Genomic DNA, 22,241 nt, shown 5'->3' with positions numbered 1-22,241 from the left:
TTTTTGAAACTAATATTATATTTACTTTCCTGATAAGTTCAATATCTTTATTTTCTACAGGCTTTATTCTGAAAGTTTGTGTTTTTCTTTTCTTTGACTCTTCTTTTTTTTTTTTTTTTTTTTTTTTTTTTAGAGAAGGAGGTCTCACCTTGCTGCCCACGTTGAAGTGAAGTGCCACGGCATGATCGGGGTGCTCACTGCCACCTTGATCTCTGGGCTGAAGGAGTCCTCCCACTTCAACCTCCTGAGTAGCTGCTGAAACTACAGGTGTGAGCCACCACACCCAGCTAATTTCTTTTTTTTTTTTTTTTTTTGAGACAGAGTCTGTTTCTGTCACCCAGCCTGGAGTGGTGCAGTGGTGCAATGTCAGCTCACTGCAACCTCTGCCTCCCGGGTTCAAGTGATTCTCCTGCCTCAGCCTCCTGAGTAGCTGGGATTATAGGTGCCCACCACCACACCAGGCTAATGTTTTTGTATTTTTAGTAGAGACAGGGTTTCACCATGTTGGCCAGGCTGGTTTCGAACTCCTGACCTCAAGTGATCCACCCACCTCGGCTTCCCAAAGTGCTGGGATTATAGGCGTGAGCCACCACGCCTGGCCCCCAGCTAATTTTTAAATTTTCTGTAGAGGAAGGTTCTCACTATCTTGTCCAGGATGGCCTCAAACTCCTATCTCAAGCAATCCTCCCATCTCCAGCCTCCCAAAATGCTGGGATTATAGGCGTGAGCCACTGTGCCCAGCCACTCTTCCTAATTGAGCTCTGTTTTTCCCATTTGTTAGTATTTTTACTAAGTCCTGTTTGTATTGTAATTCTATTTGTGGTATTACCTTAAGTCTGTTTTTTCATAAGTAATTTTCATTCTGATAGTTGCAGAGGGGACACGACCCAAAGGGCAAAATTTTAAACACATTTTTAAACATTAGTTTTAAAAACTAATTACTATGCTTGCTTTCCAGGCATAGGAGGAGAGAATGTGAAGAGTGTGAGAAAAGGTATTTTAGTAAAAACAGTGTGAATTTGAACTCCAGGTCAACATGAGCTCAAATTCATGCTTAGTTACTTGCAGGGAAGATTTTTTTTTCCTGCCCTGTTCAGAACTACAGCAGGAAGAAGGAGATAGGCCACCATTTCCTAAAGTGAGACAGTCTCTGCACCCTGCCTCGATCTGCGGAAGCTGTTGTCTTCTAGATGCCTCCATTTTACAGGAAGACCTCCCTTCTAACTTAGCCTCTATGCAACAACATATCATATGCTCCTACCTTGCCCCTCAGTGATCCAAATGGTGCGGCCACACCCAAAAGATACACATAGCTTTGTTCTTGAAGCACCACCTTGATTCTGCTTTGCAGCTTTCAGCTATCCATCAAGAACACTGTATTTCTCTTTATTTTGAACTATTTTAACTTTTCTTTCATCCAGGTTTTGCAGCCCTGTTTTTCTGTACCGTTTTAAAAACAGCTTTATTGAAATATAATTCACACACCACAAAACTCACCAAATTAAAGTGAACAATTCAACAGTTTTAGCATATTCATGCCTTGTGTAACCACCATCTCAATCTAATTTTAGAAAGTCATCCCCCCCAAAAGAAACCCTAAATACATTAGCAGTTACTCCCCATTCCTTCTCACCAAATATAGTAAGCTGGTAATCTACTTTATCTACAGATTTGACCATCCTGGACATTTCAAATAAATGGAATCATGCAATATATGGTATTTTGTGATTGTCTTCTTTCACTTAGCTTACTGTTTTTTCAGATTCATCTCTGTATCAATACTTCATTGTTTTTGCTGCTAAATAATATTCCATTGTATAGATACATCATGGTTGATTGACATTTATATTTTTTCCACTTTTTGACTATGATAAATAGTGCTATTATTAACATTTCACTTAATAGCTAAGAAATCATTTCCTAAGCCCAAAATCATAAAGAAATATCATTACTTAATTACTTAAAGTCACAAAGACTTACTCCTAAATTTGCTTCTAAGAGTAACCATATTTTTTTATTTCATACTAATTAAGAAGTAGATACTCTGAGTAATCATTGGGTAAAGACTTCTTTTTTTTATAAAATGTTTGTCTATTTGCTTAGAAGAATCTAGGGGCTAATCAATTAACATAAACAAAAATGTCACAAAATCAATTTTTCTAGAAAGAGAATTTTACATAGTACTCCAAAGTAGAAATTTAATATAGAGTAACCGGTTTTGAACAAACAAAATCAATACTAATAAACAGGCTTTCAACAGGATTATTAGTATTCATAGGTTCTATCATGCAAATGTTATTAGAATTCAGAAAATTTGAATAATTCGGCAAAGTTTAATTAAATAATCCTTCATTTGATTTTTATGGTTTGTTACACATATGGATGATGAGATTAAATTTCAATATACTCTTTATAAGTAAAGCAAGTCTATTTTCCCATGAAACAGGATACAAACGTAAGTTTCTATGTTCAAAGTTTAAATAAAAATGATGATTGGACTTGAGTAATGTTGCTTTTACCTTTATTACTACCAAACCATCTGTGTACCCTTCAAATAAAATGCAGTTAGAGATTTTACCTTCAATGGGGACAGACTCTCTTTTCCTCAATTTTAAACTGGGGAAAAATCAAACCAGACTTAAACTGTCTAATTTATTACGTTGCATTTACTCGGCATGTGATTTAGCTATTCCCTGGATTATTTCTCTCTTAATTGTCAGTTCTACTCAAGCTTTCAATGTAACAAGTCTGAGCCCCACATTTCCTGCTGCTGCACGCGGTGGACATAAAAAAATATAATGTCTTCTCATTTCTACGTGAAGATGCATTGGGAAAATTCAAAGTAGGAAATAACAGAAAATTAGAATACTATCAAATACAATTACTACAATGAATTTTTCCAAGGTTAATATAATGTATAAATTTTATGATCAGTGATGGATAATAAGAATATATATTTTGATAAGGAATTTTAGTAGAACATATATCGTGGAATAGTGAGGATGAAATGACTATGATGTCTACGTTCACCCTTATAGCATCCAGTATTGCTCTTCTTTTTTAGTTGTCTCAGACTAATGTGGTAGATGTACAATTTTCTTTAAAAGATTGGCCAGAATAGGCCGGGCGTGGTGGCTCACGCCTGTCATTCCAGCACTTTGGGAGGCCAAGACGGGCGGATCTCGAGGTCAGGAGATCGGGACTATCCTGGCTAACACGGTGAAACCCCGTCTCTACTAAAAATACCAAACATTAGCCAGGCATGGTGGCGTGCGCCTGTAGTCCTGGCTACTCGGGAGGCTGAGGCAGGAGAATGGCGTGAACCCGGGAGGTGGAGCTTGCAGTGAGCCGAGATCCTGCCGCTGCAATCCAGCCTGGGCGACAGAGGGAGACTCTGTCTCAAAAAAAAAAAAAGAAGACTGGCCAGAATACAAAAAGTAAGTAAACACTTAACATAAGCTTTTGAAAACTCAGCCTTCTACAATACATCTGCTTCAGTGTGAGACATTCCTAATGAATGGTAATTGTCTGACTTCAGTTTGTGTGCTGTTATTTTGAACTACACACCAATTAACATTCAGCTAGTCAATTTTGTGAATATAGACTGTTATTAATTTTGGAGAGAAATAGTGATGTTAATTGATGTATGTTTTTCAGATACAATTTTTGTACCCATATGACATGACTTTTCAAAATAATCCTGACAAGGAAAAATTTTGACAGCTCTAAGGAGCTGCTTCTCTTTTGCATAACAAACAAAACAAAAACTAAACCAACCAAAAATCACTTATAGTTTATAAAAATAAATAGGAAAGGAAAAAGTTAATATAGAAAATATGTTTAATAGGGCAGAAGGGGCATGTGTGTTTAATTCTTGAGAGGATGCTATCGGGCAAATGCACATAAATTTCGCATTTCTTACAGTGCAGTGGAAATTTCCTCTGTGCTCCATATGATTAGATGACGAGACAATGTCCTGCTAAATGCCCTGTTCTACTAAATTTCATAACATCTGTCACTGCATGTAACTCAGCTGAGGCATAGAAGGCGTCTATTATCATCATTGTTATTAACTTCCAAAACTGCGTGTTTCATTGGAACTACTTTTGGAAAATTTAAACTACTTTACTGTCAGTATTAATTTTGAATTTATAAAACCTTTTTAAAGTTATGTAAGGAAATGATTTTTATCTCTAGGGAACAAAACGAATTCAGTATTTTAAGATTTCTTCAAAGAAAATTTAAATGTCGGTCAGTGACTGTATAATCAAGATATTTTAAAAAGTGACTGATAGTATGTATATTGACATGTAAATAAATATCCTTAGATTCCTAAATATGAATTCAGTAGCAACTAAGGACGAGGAAGAGAATTGGAACTGATGTACTATAAAGGTTGTAATATTTTATAAATTGTTACAAAAAATGCTGGAAATTATAAAAAGATGTCTAGGGAAATACACACTTTTCACTTTGAAAGGAACTGGCATGAGAAATATGAGACTCTAGTTCTGCAACATATAATTAGATTTTCATATTTGAATAATTTAGAAAAACATTTTCAAAAATCAGAATAGACATTTATAATTAGTGGATAGCGTTCCAATGTTTTTTTCTACATTACACATAAATGTACATTAGATTCCTTTATGCTTTTTGCTATTGTGTATTTTAAATCTTTAAAAAACTCTGCAAACTATTTTAAAAATACAAAATGAGTAAAAATAAGTACTATTATTATGATTATTATGACAACGTAAGTTACATTGTTTAGTTTTTGAAAAAACATTACCAATGTTGTCTTTAATACTAAAATTGTATATTTTTTCTATGTATTTTATTTGTCAAATCAAACTTTTGCTTTTGAGCATAAAGAATCATCAATTTAATAATTATCATTATCATTATAAGCACTTTTTCCCTTATATGAGAAATTTATAAGCACTAGACTATTAATCGATGAAACAATTAACTTAGTGGAACGTCTCCAAATGCAAAAGTAAAAACAAAATACTGCTTATTTAAAAACTCTTCTCTAAATTAATAAAGTGTTGCTAATGACACGGAGAACATAAAATCTACTCAAGAAATAACTACAATATTGAAAATTATTTCTACGATGGTAAAACTATTATAAAACCTTTCTTATGCAGTGTTTGATAATATTAGATCACTACATTTTATCAAAATGTTATTTACATATTAAGCCTACTCTATTTTCCCATAAATCCATTAAAATTAAAATGATAAATTACCAGATTATTTTCCTGATACCAAATAGAAATGTCAGTGTATTAAATTCCTTAAATAATCACAGCCTGAATCTACAGAAATTTTTTCAACTGCAATTACTACTGCAAATAATAAACATCAATTGAAAAATAGATTTTTATGGAATATACTGATAGGTGAAAATGTAGGCTCTGAGATCATGTAGTAATACACTGTTCTAATGTAGTCATCTAGATTATTTCAAATGTGATTATTGTTTTAGAATAGCAAAGATGAAATAAAAACAAATATTCTCAAACACACTTCATGAATAGCAAAAATATATTCATGAACTTTCATTTAAGAACCATAAAATACGATGAATGTTTGCATGCCAACCAAATATTTGTCTAAAATTGTTTAGATATTAATCATCACTCTGGTTGAAAATTTTTAGAATGGTAAATGACACTGAGCAGACCAAAATCTCTAGATACACAGACAGCCTAGAAACTGTAAACTAGAGAAATTCTCAAATATTTCAAGATTGACTATAAAAAGCAGCTATGCAACAAAATGGGGCCTATAAAAGTAGCAGTAAAGAAGAAAATAATTGTTCTAAACATGCTATGGATAAAAGGCCACTGATGAAAAATATTTTCAATAGGAAATATTAAAAGAGTTTGTTAGTTGAAAGCAAAATCTTAATATATAATTTGAAAGAGTTTATTTATTTTCTTCAATTTCCTAGTTCATCTGAAGTCAATTGTAGTATATGACTGGTAAGTTAGTAAGTCATTATTATTATAGATGCTTAATACTTTAAAATAATCCATCACTTGCTAGTTGATTTGCCTTGTCTAATTTATTATACATATTATATAAATTATGCTCAATATTTAAAAACATTTCTCCTATTTATCCATGTCAATTATGCCTCTTTACAGCACTGTTGTAGAAGATTTAAAATTTTAGAGAATAAAGAAATTTTAAAAGCAATTTGTAGTAAAAACATATTTTTAAAAAATTTATTGTTATAAGTTTCAAATTAAATTAATTAAAATGATATTCTGGTTTAAATTTAAAAAATATTTTTAAGCAAAATAAAACTGTAATATTCAGTGAGACTCTGACAGGGATTCAGAGAATCTAGGAATTACAATGCTTCAAACACTGGTAGTCATATTTTATATTGTTTGACAAATTATGATCTGTTCAAAATTATTAAGATTTCCTAACTTTGACACTCTTATTTTATTATAAGAAATGAATCCTACAGACGTCATCATTGTTGTGACACCATTGTTGATAAAAACAAAGATTTCTTTTTCTGGACACAAAAAGTATTATCAGTTTTATCAGGGCACAAGACCCAAGCCAATGGCATCAGAGCTTTATTATGAGAATTTGACATTGCACCATGCAGGAGCTGGCGACCACACCATGCACGGCTGTTGTCTCTGCATCCGATGGTGTATCTAGAATCATTATGTGTCATCAAGATCTGCAATTAAGAAGAAAAACTGGATATGAAATGATGGGCAGCTCAGTATATACTGGAACCCTTGAGGATAACCTTGTCAGTGATATCATCTCATCCAACTCGAATCTACAGTCACCTGCTTGACCATTTCACCATAGGGCAATACGTGTACCTGGTTCAAGATGTATAGAGGTTACAGGAGAACATTTAGTGAGAGAAGAAGTAGCTATGGGCCTGGAGGACCCACTCCCCACCCTGACTCATACCCTATGAAGGTAAAGAAGCAGATTGTTGAAGATACGTGCAAACTGCAGCAGCACCTGACCCCTTCTCCAACCTTCAGAACTTAACTTCTGTTGAACAATCTCACATACATTTTTCCTGTGGCTAATCCAACCCCAGAACGCTGCAGGAAAAAGAATGGTGGGAAATGTAGTAAGAATTTACTTGGGGTAACACAGATCGAAACCAACATAGAGTAATCACTTTTATAATCAATAAACCGTTAAGTATAGTATGCCTTAAACATATGATAGAGTAATGTACAACTGTTTAAATTGTTTTCAAAGGTTATTTTTAATATGAAAATATTTGCCATACATTCACTAGTGAAAAAAAGATTATATAATTAAAGATGTAATTTAATGAAGAGAATTTGGTTGAGTAGAAGATGAAAATACTCTCATGGTAAAAGCATTTATTACGACATGATAGAATGGGGCAGGGTGCGGTGGCTCACACCTGTAATCCGAGCACTTTGTGAGGCTGAGGCAGGAGGATCACTTGAGGTCAGGAATTCAAGACTACCCTGGCCAACATGGTGAAACCCCATCTCTACTAAAAATACAAAAATTAGTCAGGCATGGTGGCAGATGCCTGTAATCCCAGCTACTTGGGAGGCTGAGGCAGGAGCATTGCTTGAACCTGGGAAGCAGAGGTTGCAGTGAGCCGAGATGGCGCCACTGCACTCCAGCTTGGGCAATAAGAGCAAAACTCTGTCTCAAAAAAAAAAAAAAAAAAGACAATAGAATGAGAAATAATTTTTACAATTTTTCTTTTAATTATTTTATATTTGCAAATAAGCATATTGAAAATGTATTAGGTAGAAGGAGTAAAAAGCAAATCAATGATATTTTATACTTTATTTTAAAATTTACTTCAAATCTCCATTTCATTGATGGAGACCATTTTGGTATGAGGATGACCAATTTTGTATAAAGATATTTCTTTCCTAGTATAAATGTCATATGTACAATTTACTGAACTGTTTAACCTTTCCTTTGGCTGCTTTTATATATTTCATTTACTATCAGTTTCTACATTTGTCCAAACATCTATTTCTAGGAAACATGTCTGAGGTTGCAAAAACAGACCCATTCTCAACTTCGAAGGTTTATTGCACTGAAACTCTTAGAACCATAGCAGCATTCATCAATGCAAGTATTTCCATTCAAAAATTCAGCTTGACTTCTCTATTTCAACTGTAGAGTTACTTTTTTTTTTTTTATTCTGAAGAAGCCTAATCTATGTCTGCTTCTCCTTTATGCATTCTTCAAATATATTTGCTAATTTCAAAATGTAACTATACCTTATAATATTTACTGTTTTGACTAACATAATGTATACAGGTTAGAATACTTTTTGAATCACTTAAATAATATTTATTATGCATTTTTAGGCCAATGTTATAACAATAAATACAAATTGAGCCAACATTTTACCTTCCATGTAAACTATGATTACTTTAGAAATGTGGTATATTTTATACTGTATATTTAAGGCTTATTATTAATTTTTTGTCTGCTTATTATTATGGTAGATAAATGAATAAATGCCAAAAGAAAGAATGAGCATTATATTCTCTCTCTGAAGATCAGTTCTTATCTAACCTTTCATTGTTTTGTGGGTATTTTAGTTATAATCTATACACTAGAACATATATGAATTGAATTTTAAATAATATGTAAGTGCACTTTATTTTGCATCCATTACCTAGGAACTTACTGTTTTTACATTTAATAAAATAACTTGAATTTTGGTAGATGCTGATTAAGCTCATTTTTTTACCTCTTCCTTGTGGTTGCCTGCATATTATTTATATGGACTGGGCATTGTTCTCAAAGCTTTGCATGTATTAAGTCACTTAAAACTAAAAAATTCTTATTTCTTAAATCTAGTTCTATTATAACATGTATGTGTTAATGGTCCAGGGAAGAAAGGAATGCAGACACGTTTGTGTATAACCTAGGACTCCGGTCTTGTGCTTTACACAAGGAAGTAAAGCAATTTGCTTGGTCATACCTAATGTTTCCAGAGGATACCCATGGAACTAGTTTGCCTCAGAGAAGTCTGTTGGGGGAAAATTAGCTAAGGCATTAATCACCGGGCTCCTTTCTTACTAGTGTCTGCCATTCGTTAAAGTTCAATCAAAAACTGTTACCTCCCTGCAGTTCCTAATTGAGCAACCTAACCCCTCCAGACGTGCGCTGTGGGACACGTTTCTCCATGGCTTCGGTGGGATTGGTCCTGGGCACAGGAGCTGCTGCACATTCCACTGGAGCAGGTGCAATAGAGCCACGTTAACCTCAACTACTGCCCTGGGAGTTATGATGTTAAGAGGTGAGGCTACATCCATGGTGGTTAAGGCTCTCCAAGTAGCATGTGCTACAACCCCACAGGTAGCCAAGATCAAGCATTTGGGTGAAGGAAGTACAAAAACTGTGAGATACACCCTATGACTTATGCCTCTCTGATACACTTGTATCCTCTAATAATATCCAGATGTTCTTACCTATTTGCAGTGGGGGGAAAGACCCATGTGTAACCTTTCAAAAATAGCCACTTGCAGTCCCCCAAAAAGATTGTCTAACCAAGCTATGGCTTCTGTTTCTGTACTCAGTGAAAGAGTAATTAATATGGATCATCTCCCAGCATCGCCACCTGCTATAGATTTCCCTCACCTGGGCCAACATTTTCCTCTGTCTTGCCTAGGAAATTTTCAGAAATCCTGGTAACGTCAGAGCACTTATTTGCTGGGCCATGGTTACTTCAACTTCACATTCCTCCTAGAATCCTCTAAGGTCTTTGATGGTTTTTCTACCCTTCCTCCATTGTGCAGTATCAACCCTAGCTCCTTAGTGTAAGTAAGGTCAATTAACCTAACAGTACAGGGAAACCCAGTTCACAACTGTAGATTCCTGGTATCATTAGCAAGTGTCAGCCCTGTATCTCACATTGCTCAAAAAGATCTGGTTACTCCTTTTTCTCCAGAGAACTGTTAACCTGGCATATGGACACAGGTCTTTTGGATAAGGAATGGAACAATATTAACCATATATATTGAGATGACATTTTATGACCCTTTCATAATAATTTCAGTCTCCTTTCAATCAGTGAGCTCTGTGTGTCTATGATTGTCCTAGGTATGGAAAAATGTATGAGGATCTGTGACCACCCTTAGTGGAGACTAAGCTCAATCTTCCGTTTGAAGTAATCTTTTTTTTACATTATGAAGCTAGAGCAAAACTCTAGTCAGTTATCTTTCTTGCCCTTCAGAACACTACATTCAAGATCTATTTATTAGCCATTGCCATATATTTCTATAGACTAATGAACTCTGAGTATACTTTGACTTCGCTTCACATTAAGATAATTGCATCCACTATGTCAGTGCCAATAAAGTGCTGCCACCTGGCTTCTGTCATTGTACAAGCAATATTAAGGAGCCCAATCCTACATACATCGCCAACTACGAGAGAGGAGGCACCAAAACACTTTTCACAGATAATAGCATCTTTGCCTTCAGCGCAGATCATAGTGCTGCTCATTGTATTCTCCTACAGAACATATTCAAGTGGTGAATATTCAGCATTCGATTCTGGGGTTGCCATTTCTCTGAGTGTTAGGATCCCTCTTCTCAACCTGATGTATTGTGCTCATAAAAGTTTTAGAATCTCCACAACATTAAATGAAGGTTAATTCTTTGTCCCTGGTCTCAAAAAGCAGCAAAATATGACCAGTCGCTCAATTCCAGAGAGTTTCCTACTAGAACGTTGATACCATGTCCTAAGTTAGTGACAACTTATCTAGGAATTCTCTCCTATCTGCCTTATTTTCTGTCCCTGTCATCTAACACTCTCAAGAACTATTCCCCAAAATGTTTTCTTACTTTCTTCAATTATTTGGTCCTTAAACTATTTATTTCCAAAGCAGACTTTGTACTGCCAAGCTCTGGCTGTGCAGGGAATTGAAACTGTTATTTTCCTGAAGACAGAAAAGGGTAGTAAGTGTGGATATTGAGGTGAATTAGTATTGCCCTGTGAAGTAAATGCTCTGGTTGTGATGGTCACAGAGTCTTATAGACAAGGGAAGCTGTTCTCCTTGGATGCTTCTGCAAGCCAGGAAATTTCAGAGGATTAGGGGAGTTAAATATTCCCAAACTCATCCACTCAAATTCCAGCTTACAGGCTCCCACTCTTTGTACTACAGTCTTAAATTTTGCAGAAAACATTACACTCTACCTGAATTGTTCTGCTACATCCTGGACTTGATTTCAACACAGAATTGCCTGTAGTTTGGGGATACAATAATATCTTTGAAACTCCTTTAAAAGTCTCTGACTTTTAGGACATGTCTTAAGTTGAAGATTAAGTTCCCTGAGCATATTATTTTCTGATTTTTCAAGATCTGTAATGTCATAAAAAACAATCACCCACACCAAAATTCATCTACATTTCATAACCTTTAAATCCACAAATGCAACATCCACTTGATCATCTAATAACTTGTCTTTTACCTATACCTCATAACAATTTAAAAAGTCAAAAGCTTTAATAATGGGTTATGTTATAGCATGCCATAATTTTAGGCCTCATTTATAGAGGGAAAGGGATTCTTTTTACATCTGGATAGGTAAACTATCCAGTCCTAAAGCCCATTATGAGTGCTTTGCTTTCAGGGCCATTCCTGGTACTGTTTTACTTAGGGTTCCCTAAAAGAAAAGAGCAAGAGAAAAATCCATACTTTATGTCTTTGAATACAATCCCAGGTCAACCAAGGAGGGGAAAAGGAGAGTGCACCAGGGAAGAAAAAAAAAAAAAAAAAACAAATTCAAATAAGTGTCTTACTAAAGCACCCAGCCTCTTAAAATATGGCTAGTTATTTGAACACATGCAGAGGACTTATGGAAAGAACTAGGGCACCTCATCGTTAGCTGTTAGAGAGAAGAAATGTAAATATGGCACTCTGGATTCTCCCTGTTCCCCTTCATTTAACTGACAAAGTTCATTCCGTCATGCATCAACTTTCCCTCTCATCTATATTGAGTTATAATGCTGCTCTGGGCAGTAGTGGCAGAAACAAGCGGTTCTGTGATTTGATATTGTTGGACCTGAGGGCTGGAAATGCCAGGGCTCCTGCCAATGTGGGCACAAAAGAAGTTGTGCCAAAGCCCAGCTCTTACTCCATGGGGGATGCTAAAACAGCCAGCAGTGTTAAATAGAATACCATGTAATCAAACTTTCAAATGTGGGCACTTCTGAGATTAAAAAGGGTTACTGTTAATTATAATAAGTATAATAGTTATACTAAGGATGCCATAATAATCCGTGACTCTCCTGGTTAAATTGGGACACCTGATCATCCTTAGAAAATGAGGCAACCGGCTGGGCGTGGTGGCTCATGCTTGTAATCCCAGCACTTTGGGAGGCCGAGGCAGGTGGATCACAAGGCCAAGAGATTGAGACTATCCTGTCCAACATGGTGAAATCCCATCTCTACTAAAAATACAAAAAATTAGCTGGGCATGGTGGTGCACACCTGTAACCCCAGCTACTTGGGAAGCTGAGACAGGAGGATCACTTGAACTCAGGAGGTGGAGGTTGCAGTGAGCAGAGATCTTGCCTTGCACTCCAGCCTGGCAATAGAACGAGACTCCATCTCAAAAAAAAAAAAAGAAAGAAAGAAAGAAGGAAAGAAAAAAGAAAAAAAGAAAGAAAGAAAAAAAAAGAAAATGAGGCAACTACCTGTGTAGCCAGGTATCTTATTAATGACATAGCTAGAACTCAGAGGCAAATGGAGTCAACTAAATCTTCTAAGTGTATAAATGGGTTTAGCACACAATGTGAAGTAGGTACTGTTAATACCCACTTTTGTAAATAGGAAAATTAATTCCAGTATTGTATTATAGATTATGGAATTTGTTGGAAGCACCATAAATCTTACCCTTCTCATCCTATTTCAAAATCAATTGGCTGATAAGAATAAAAGAATAAGCAGATGAAGAATAAGACTATAATATGGATAGAAGGTGATACTTGAGAATTTCTCTTAAGTATATAACACTTTTGTATTTTAAGTACTTTGTGTCAGAATTAGATTTCACTAAGTACAAGTCTCATAGATGCAGAGCCCTCGTCACTAACAAGATAGCATGCTTGAGAGTAGTTGAAAGTGTTTTGCTTTTCTTAGAGATGATCCCAAAGGAGAATGGTTGATCAATAAAACCGATAAATCTTGCCAGCTTCTTCATCCCAAAGCCACCAATCAGATAAATCACTCTGTGTTGCCCAGGGAGAGAAGTGTGTGAGCAGACTGATAGTATCCAAGACTGTATTCCAAGGAAGCTCTCTCTACACGGAAGATAATATCGGGAATGAGATCCTCCAGAAAGATGTGTTCACACATGTTTAATAAAATTTCCTTATTACAAAAATTGCTATGAGATTTGATAAATAAGTACTTTCTACATATTACAGAAGTAACAACGTTTTTATCAGTGGAATTGTTGGACAGAAGTGGATGCATATTTTTCATGAGAATACATAATGCTAAGTGTATTATAAAAAGGTTGTGCCAATTCATACTCTTCACAAAAGGGAGACACTTAAAATATTTTACAATTGCTAGGATATAGGCACTGCCCAATCAGAACAGATGCTGTTATCAATTGGAAAATATGGCCAAACTGGTACTTTCTATCCAAATATCAGCCTTGTACCAAGAGTACACAAAAACGACAATTTCCTCCACTCAACCGTCAATGCGGGATATTATCTAACATTTTGATTTGTTGGCATTATAACAGAGGGAAAATGTTATCATTGTTATTTGCTTTGCATGTCCTTAAGTGGGAATAAGTGGGCATATTCTGGAATTTCACTTGGTATTTATTTTTAATTCTCCAACATGTGCCTCATTTGTCCATTATTTTCTTTTGTATATATTTGTATTTTAAACATTAATTTCTGAACTCCTGGGAAATTAAGGGACTCAGACTAATGTCCTTCATACATGTTAATATCTTTTTCATGTAAATATTTACTTTTAAATGTTTTATAAAGAGTTCTTGCCAAAGAAGATTTTCACACTTTTTCCTTTTATTTCACTTAGTCACATTTTAAATATATTCCTTACTGCTTCTTGGCTTTCTGTAGGGGGTTTTCTCAACTCTATGATTAAAAATAAACTCAAATATCTTATTGTGTATATATATATACACACACACTTGCATATATTTATAAGCTTATATATGTATATGTATATGTGTGTATAAGCTGATCCATGTGAAATTCATTCTGTTGTAAAGACTGAATTAGTGATCCAACACTTTATTCAAAGAGCTTGTAACATGTCCCATAATGATTAACTGAATATTTCTTCTCTTTTTCACTAATTTGAAGTACTTACTGAATTTATTATTCACAAAATATTCATAAATAGCTTTATTTATAGAGTCATATTTTATTTCTGCTCTGTTTACCAAATTCCTACAATGATAGTCATAGTTCCCAGAAATATTAATGTATTTTCTCTTTGATCTACCCCACAAGAAAAATGAGCATTGTTAAATTGCTATACCCATACCACCACTCACAACACGTATATTAAATACATTTCAAGATTTGTTTGCAATTATTTTTACATATCCTACTAAGGGTGAGTAATTGTAGTGCTGTGTTTTTAAGTTACCTACGTTAATTCCCTGTATATGTAGTTATTCCCTGATATGTAGTTAGGTTATCAGTTTGACATAGAGTTAGATATTTTTCTGTTTCTAAAGTATTTAATCTCCTTTTAACTTTAGCTTACATTTTAAAGAATTAATTTTTGAACATGGGCATCATTAGCAGATGTTAAATCAGAACTGCCTTCTGATCAATTTTCACCTACATTCTTAATAAGCATTTTTGTTAGTTTCACATTAGGCTTTCTCTTTCTCTGCTATTTTTATCTCTCTTTTTTTGTTGTTGTTGCAAAAGCAAACGAATGCATTTAGGTGTATTTGATTGCTTTATAGTATTCTGCACCTTGCTATTTTTCACTCCACATTAGCTGATTATACCGATTAGCTCTTTCTAATTTTTTTTTTTACTACTGCACAGTACTCCATCGTGTGCATCTGAACCTAGGGTCTTCTCTGCATGGGGGTCCAGGTGTTTTCCAATATACTGACATTACAAATTCTGCAACAATAAATAGGTGGTTTTCCCCCAATATTACAAAAGAGAAGCTTGGAATTTTACCTATATGTGAAGTATCTGTGTCAAAGGTCAAATGTATATATCTTTGTGCTGGTCGGGGCCACATTTTCTTCTGTGAAAGTATTCCATTTAGCATTCCTATAAGCCTTGCACAGGAATGAGAGAACCTCATTTCCATAGCTGTCTCCACAACTCCTCAACTTCTTGTGAGGCTGTAAACATTTTTGCAATCTAGTAGGTAAAAACTTTTATATTAATGTAGTTTTATTTTGCACCTTTCTTATAATGTGCGAAATTAGGCTAAGGGCTATTTGTATGAAATGTCTGTTCATGTTCTCTGCCCATTTGCTACATTTTTTTTCTTGATTCTGAAAAAGAAATATTTATGTCAGTAAGGTTTGTTTTGTTTTGTTTCTGACTTCTTATGTCCAGATTTGCTATTGAGTTGCCTGATGCTTTTTTGAATCATATCACTTTTTGGGTGGTTTGTTCTTTTTCTCCAAAAGCTTTACAAATGTGTTAATGTTCTTAAATTTAACTAAAATTTGTTTGCTTGTGTGATTTTTCTTCTCTTCTGTTTGGCACTCTATGAGTCTTTTAAATGGAAATTTAATTTTTCTTAAATTATGGATAACTTATTACCATATTTCTTGAAGTACCTTCTTATCTATATGTATCATATTTTTCTTCAAAATTCTTATCTTCTGGTTTCATTTATTTAAACTATATTAATATTCTTTATTGTCTCTTGCTGCCTTCAAAAGTGTTCCTTTTTCCAGTTTAACAGTTAATTTTGCAGCAAAATCTGTTCCACGATTTTCTCATCTATTTTGTCTTTCACTTCAACAAATAAATTTCCTCTCTAATATTTCCATAAGCCTTCTTGTTCTCGGTTATACTGCTAATGTCTTCCCTTATTTCTCTAGGTATATTCATTCTACTATTTTAAATTCTTAGTTCACGTTTCAGTAATTTTGTGTCAGATGATACCAATTGTTTTAGTCTGTGTTCTATTTTTCGAAGAGTTTTACTTCTCAGGCGGGGGTCTCTTTATAGCCCATGAGCTCCTACTCTCCTAGACATGGCAGCTCTGGTTTCTAAGAAGGTATTATATTTCAGAAAATGTGAAGCCAGAGCTACCATTTATGTTCAGTTTAAAAATAAGGGTATGTTTATGGGGAAAAGCAGGAAGGAGTCCCACTGAAGAATTTCCCATACACTAGAGAAGACTGCTCATCTCTCCCTTCTGCAGCCACCTCACCAGTGTATTTCCTCTGGTCCCAGGTTTCACCTTAAAAACTCTCAGGGAGAACAGCTGTCAGATGAAGGATAAAGGGATGATGGTCCCAGCTTGTCTCCTCTGTCCCTCTCTGTTGTCGTCCACTCCTGGCCCCAACATAGATTGTGTACACCTGTTTGTAGAACATTAGCTCTGTGGTTTGAGCTGTTGCCATCCATTTCTGCAGCACTGAGAAGAGGCAGTGGCAGAACCTGAAAAGCTTTCTCTTGCATTTTCTCACTGCTTCCTCCAGCTCACACTGCCCTGTGCAGAAGCCATCCACCCCACACTCACCCCAGTGCGATACCGCTTTCAAGTTTATGGGGGGGGAGCCCTCCAAAACTCATATTGAAATTTCATCTCCAATGGGGTGGTGTTGATAGATACAGCCTGTAAAAGGCAACCGGATTGTGAAGGCAGAGTTACTCATGGACCAATGAAATAATAAGTTATCATGGGAGGCGAACTGGTGGCTTCATGAGAAAAGAGACCTGAGCTAGCACAGGTCACGCTCAGCCCCTCTCCATGTGATGCCTTGCGCTGCCTAGAGAGGACCCAGAGAGACCCTCACATGAGGAAGACTCTCACCAGATGCACGCCCTTGAGCCTGGACTTCACAGCCTCCATAACTATAAGAAATAAAGTATTTTTCTTTATAAATTACCCAGTTTCAGGTGTTCTGTTCTAAGCCATAGAGAATGGCTAATTTTGCTCATTACTGCGATTCAAATTTCCTTCTTCCTTTGTCATTTCTGTATGTTGATTTTGAAGTAAAAGAAGAGTAGCTCATGATGGCTTATCTTTTTAAAGAAGTAGAAGCCACTTCTTATACTTTTCTTTCTTGACTAATTGTTGTGGGTTGTGACTGGCTGGGGCTAGCATTGTGGACAGTAAAAGAATTTACCAAAACAGTAGCGAGTTAAAGAAAGCAAATTTATTAGAAAAAAGTAAGATGATATGTTGCAAGAGTGCAATGGGTCATACAGCAGAGAAGGGGCGGTCTGCAAAGAGGCAGGGGCTGGAGGGAAGTTTTATAGGGTCGTGCTGGAGGTGCTACATGCAGATAGGGTCATGCTGCTGGGGTTACTTGGCAGAGTGAGGTATTTGAGAACAGGATGTTGTGCAAACAGGTTGTTTGTAGTTAGCCATCTGTCAGAACAATTGTTCTCTTCCACCCTGGGGCCCCCTCCTCGTTCTCACTACCTTGTCTTATCAAGACTCCACATTTCTCCTCATCCAACAACAGAAGAAAAATGATGAATCTTTGGCACTGGGGCAAAGTTCTCATCTCCAGTGGCTTTCTTCTGGCCTGGAGCACAGAGTTGACCCTACTTGTGGTTGTTGGTCTGTCAGGAGCCCCTGTGGGTCATTGTCCTGAATTGTGGAACTTAGGATATTGGATCTTCCTGGAGGAAGGGACTCAAGGGTGGGTGGGTGGGGGATTTCAAGGTGAAACTGGTGCTCAGCTGAATCCAGGGGAAATTCATAAAGGTAGCGGACATCATTAAGGAGAGACTGATATCCTATTCACAGCATCATTTGAAGATTAAACTGCTGAATTCTATAAGAGACAAATTTGACAAGTAAGTTGAAGATGCACAGGCCAAAATGGGATCACAGGTGGCCCCTGACCTAGTATGTGAAGGGGAGAATGGCCTCTGATAAGAGACAAGACCCTGGAAAATGACATCCAAGGTTGGGATGTTGTGGGGAAGTGAGGGATAAGGAGCAGATAGAGTAGGTGTAATTGAATGTAAAGGTGGTTTGTCAGGGGAAGAAGGTGTGTCCTCAACTGGCCCAGCCAGTTGGGAAGAATGAGAGGGAATGAAAGAAGGGTTGTCTAAAATGGCAGAAGAGTCAGTGGGGCCAGAGAACTTGGCCAAGCACGTTTGACAGGTTTGGTGGAGATTGGATCCCAAGAGAAAGTCATGAAAGGCTGGACATAAGAAACTTCAGATGATTCAGAAGAGTTGCAACAGAAGAAGTTAACCTAAAGAATATTGTTGGTGGTGTGGTTCCTACCTGGAGACCACTTCTGGATTGCTGATCCAGAAGTTTATAAAGTGGCTATGCTGTATTGCACAAGAAAATTAGATATTTCTTTTTGAGAGTTTGAGGGTCAAATTTATCCCAATGTTTTAAAATGCAACCCAGAGCCAAGTCAGAGAAAATGGAGGGCTTTGTCCCATGGTGGCGCAGGAAAGAATGTCTGCTGGGGACTCTAACCATGATTTCTCTTGGGGCATCCCACTGAGGAAAGGGGGCTCCACTTATGTCCACTGAGAGACTCTGAGATGCACTTTCCAAGGGGGTATCCCACCTATGGAAAAGGATCTCCCAGATCTAGGGCCTTATGATGAGCGAACAATGGGTGAGCAACCCCAGACCAGTGCAAGTAAGAATTACTCTGGATGACCAGTTCAGGTACAAGGGGAAAAGATTGAGCAAAGACTCACAGTCCTGGTGCTGTCTGAGATTGTCTGGCTTAAAATGTCTGGAACAGGTTGGCTGACTGTCTTTATGGGAGAATTTAGAGTGAGAAAGAGAGGGTGTGAGTTTTCTAAAATGTGTGTGCGTTTGCCCTCCTCAAGCTACCACTGCCAACTGTGCCATACATAGGGATGAGGGACTTTTGACCAGAAAGAATAGGAGAGAGTCTTCCTCCTTTCCAGAGAAGGAAGCCAAAGCTGTTCACCCTCTGGCCTTTAGGCTACACCAAGGAATGGCCCTGGCCCATTACCATTAGTTGACTGAAAGATATTGGAGATCATCCGCTAGAAGACTGGAAAGGAAAGTAAATTTTAAACTCTAACCCAATCAGGCCACAGCGGTCAGACATCTTTCTACCAGGACCTCCAGGTCCATCGAGGAGTAGCCCCAGGCAGGGACCATCTGTTGTCTCTGGGCTTGGATGCTCAGGCAGGGACAATCAGTTGTTTCTGGGTTTGGACACTGTCCCCCAGGAAGAGTAGAAAAGGGGAAAGGAGGGGAGAGGTCCCTGTATGGGCCACCAAGATGTCATGGGTTGTGACTGGCTGGGACTCGTGTCAGTGCAGTAAAAGAATGTACCAAAACAGTAGTGAGTTAAAAAAATGCAAGTATATTAGAGAGAAAGTAGGAAAATACATGGAAAGAGTACAACAGGCAGTACAGCAGAGAGGATGCTATCTGCCAAGAGGCAGGGTCAGAAGGGAAGTTTTATAGGGTCATGCTAGAGAGGCTGTATGGAAATAGGGTTGTGTTGCTGGGGCTACGCGGAGGAGCGAGGTATTTGGGAACAAAATGTTGTGCTAGTGAGTTGTTTGTGGTTAGCCATCTCTCAGAACAATTGTTCTCCTCCACCCTGAAGCCCCCTCTTGTTGCTAACTTACCTTATCAGGACTCCTTAGTTCTCCCTATTTCTGAGTGCTACCCAAATCCTATCCTTCCTTCAAATTCTTAATTTTTTTTGGAAAAGTCACCAGCTATGTCTGACCCCATCTCCTCCATATGTCAGACCCTTAAATAGTGATTATTACAACAATGATGCTCAAACCTAGAGGATGAGTGATATACCCAGGGAGGTTTTAAATGAAGATCCTCAGATATTAATCCCATGTGTATTCAATCTGAATCACTGGGACTATAGTTGGGAACATGTCTGAAATCTTGTCAGGTGACTATGATAATCATCTCTATTTGGTAAGCACTTATCTAAATGATACAATTGAGTATCGCTATACATATCTACTCTTCCATTATAAAGTAAGTTATTACAAATTTGAGAGAAATGACTGTGACACACACATACATACACAAGCAATCACACATACAGCATGGATGTTATAACACAAATGTGCTGAAACAAGGATTAATTTTACAGTTCAAGTCTATTACAGAATTGTCTGCTTTTTTAAATTTTTTCAACCCTAAACATTTAGTTTTGGTTTTTGCTCATAAAGCATTGCCATCTGAATTCCATACTCTTCATTTCTTTTGTTTGGTCAACCAACAGGAAGCACTGACTATATCTTAGTCGTTGGTTTGAGTGCTAGAATGCAATAGTAAACACTACAAACACATTAGTCTCCTGAAACTTCCATTTTGCATGGAAAAGGAGATATGTTATAAACAAACACACTGATTTAAACTATGTCAGGTAGTGGTAAGTACTATGAAGAAAAAAAATAGACAGTATGGAGGATGCTATCCTAGGTAAGAAAATACTTCGTAAGGAGGTGGCATTTTATAAGGAACTGAAAAGAAATGAGGGCTAAGTCACGTGTGTAGGGTGGGACGATCAGGAAGATTAGATGGTTCTATAACTTTTCTTCTCTATTCTCTAGGACTAGCAGGGAGGCCAGCCTGGCTCACAAGAATGAGAAACAGAAAAAATCAGACAGAGTGTGATTATAGAGGCACATGATAGCTAGATCACGCAGACCACATTGTCTCTCACTCTTTCCACACACGGAATGACACACATGCAAAGGCGGCCCACTAGAATAAAGGGAGAGGGTGTAGTCCAGGACCTCAGGATCTATTCGGGTCCCTGAGAACAAGAAGGGGAGGGTCAATAGCTGAGGATTTGTGGCGCTCATTTCTAACACCAGCTTGGAAAGCTCTATTCTAGGTCCTTGCAGCAAAGTAAATTTATAGGATTTCTTCTGACCAGAAGGGAAGATGCCAGAATTTTTCTTTAAGACTTTAGTTGAAAAGATCTAAACAAGGTTACAAGGAAACTCATAGTGCCAGAACAAGTATTTTTTGGATCCTTTCTTTTTTCATTTCCTCACACTTCATACTACTTTTGGCTAACTTTTGTTTTTGGAAGCTTTCTTCTCCTATGGAATTATTCATTTTGTTTCTCCTTTAAGTCCCTGTGATTTTGGGCTACTTTTTGTTTGGGAGTTTTTTTTACTACTCCTTTATCTTTGATGCTCCCCATGGCTCTGTCTCTAGAGTTCTCTTCTCATGCTATATTATCCCTGATGTACCCTATCCAAATAGATGAATTCAAATACCACCAGATACACTAATGACTTTCTCATTTTGATCTTCAGTTCAGACCTCTTGAGTTTAAAAAATCAATCTGCATAGAAGTTTTATTTAAAAATAACATATTTACGTTAAGATCAGTAGATCATTACCATTCTTTCCAGCAATAAAGGTGACCCTCTTCATATGTTTCCATACTCATGAATGGCAGCTTTGACGAACGATTTGCCCATGCCACAAACATCTCTGACTAGCGCCTCTCTCTTATCTTTCATACAAATTGATTGCTTCACTGTCTTAGCTATTCAATCGCTAAAATATTCCTCATCATTGTCCCATTTTCTGTACATCTATTGGTACAGCCATGTTGAAGTCATCATAAATCCTTTGTATAAAACAGTTGCAAAACAATTGATTCACATAAGATGAACACTGTGTATTAAAATTAAACTCATTATGTGGAGAGAGAAGAAGAAATTGAAAGGGAGGAAAAGAGAAAGGAAAGGGTCACACATTACATTTATCTCTCCATTTCACTCGGTGGGTTGATACCCTTCTTTCAGTGAGCATAAGACCAGGATTTGATTTTTTGTTTTTTGGTTTTCAGTGTTAGATCCCAAATGTCTCCCACTATGTAACTATTTTGTCATTGAACATCTTCCTGAGCTATGAAAAAATGTATTCTATATACAGTATGAACCTTGATAGTAAGCTAGCTACTGCAACTACTGCTAAGCAGAAAAATAAACAGATTTATTTTCTTTCTCTACCAACACAAGAAGACAACTTGTTTATTGTTAGCTAATTCTTC

This window comes from Pongo pygmaeus, chromosome 3 (genome assembly GCF_028885625.2).
Source record: "Pongo pygmaeus isolate AG05252 chromosome 3, NHGRI_mPonPyg2-v2.0_pri, whole genome shotgun sequence".
NCBI lineage: Eukaryota > Metazoa > Chordata > Mammalia > Primates > Hominidae > Pongo > Pongo pygmaeus.
The sequence above is the reverse complement of the archived record's forward strand: the minus strand, read 5'-3'. Positions refer to the sequence as shown.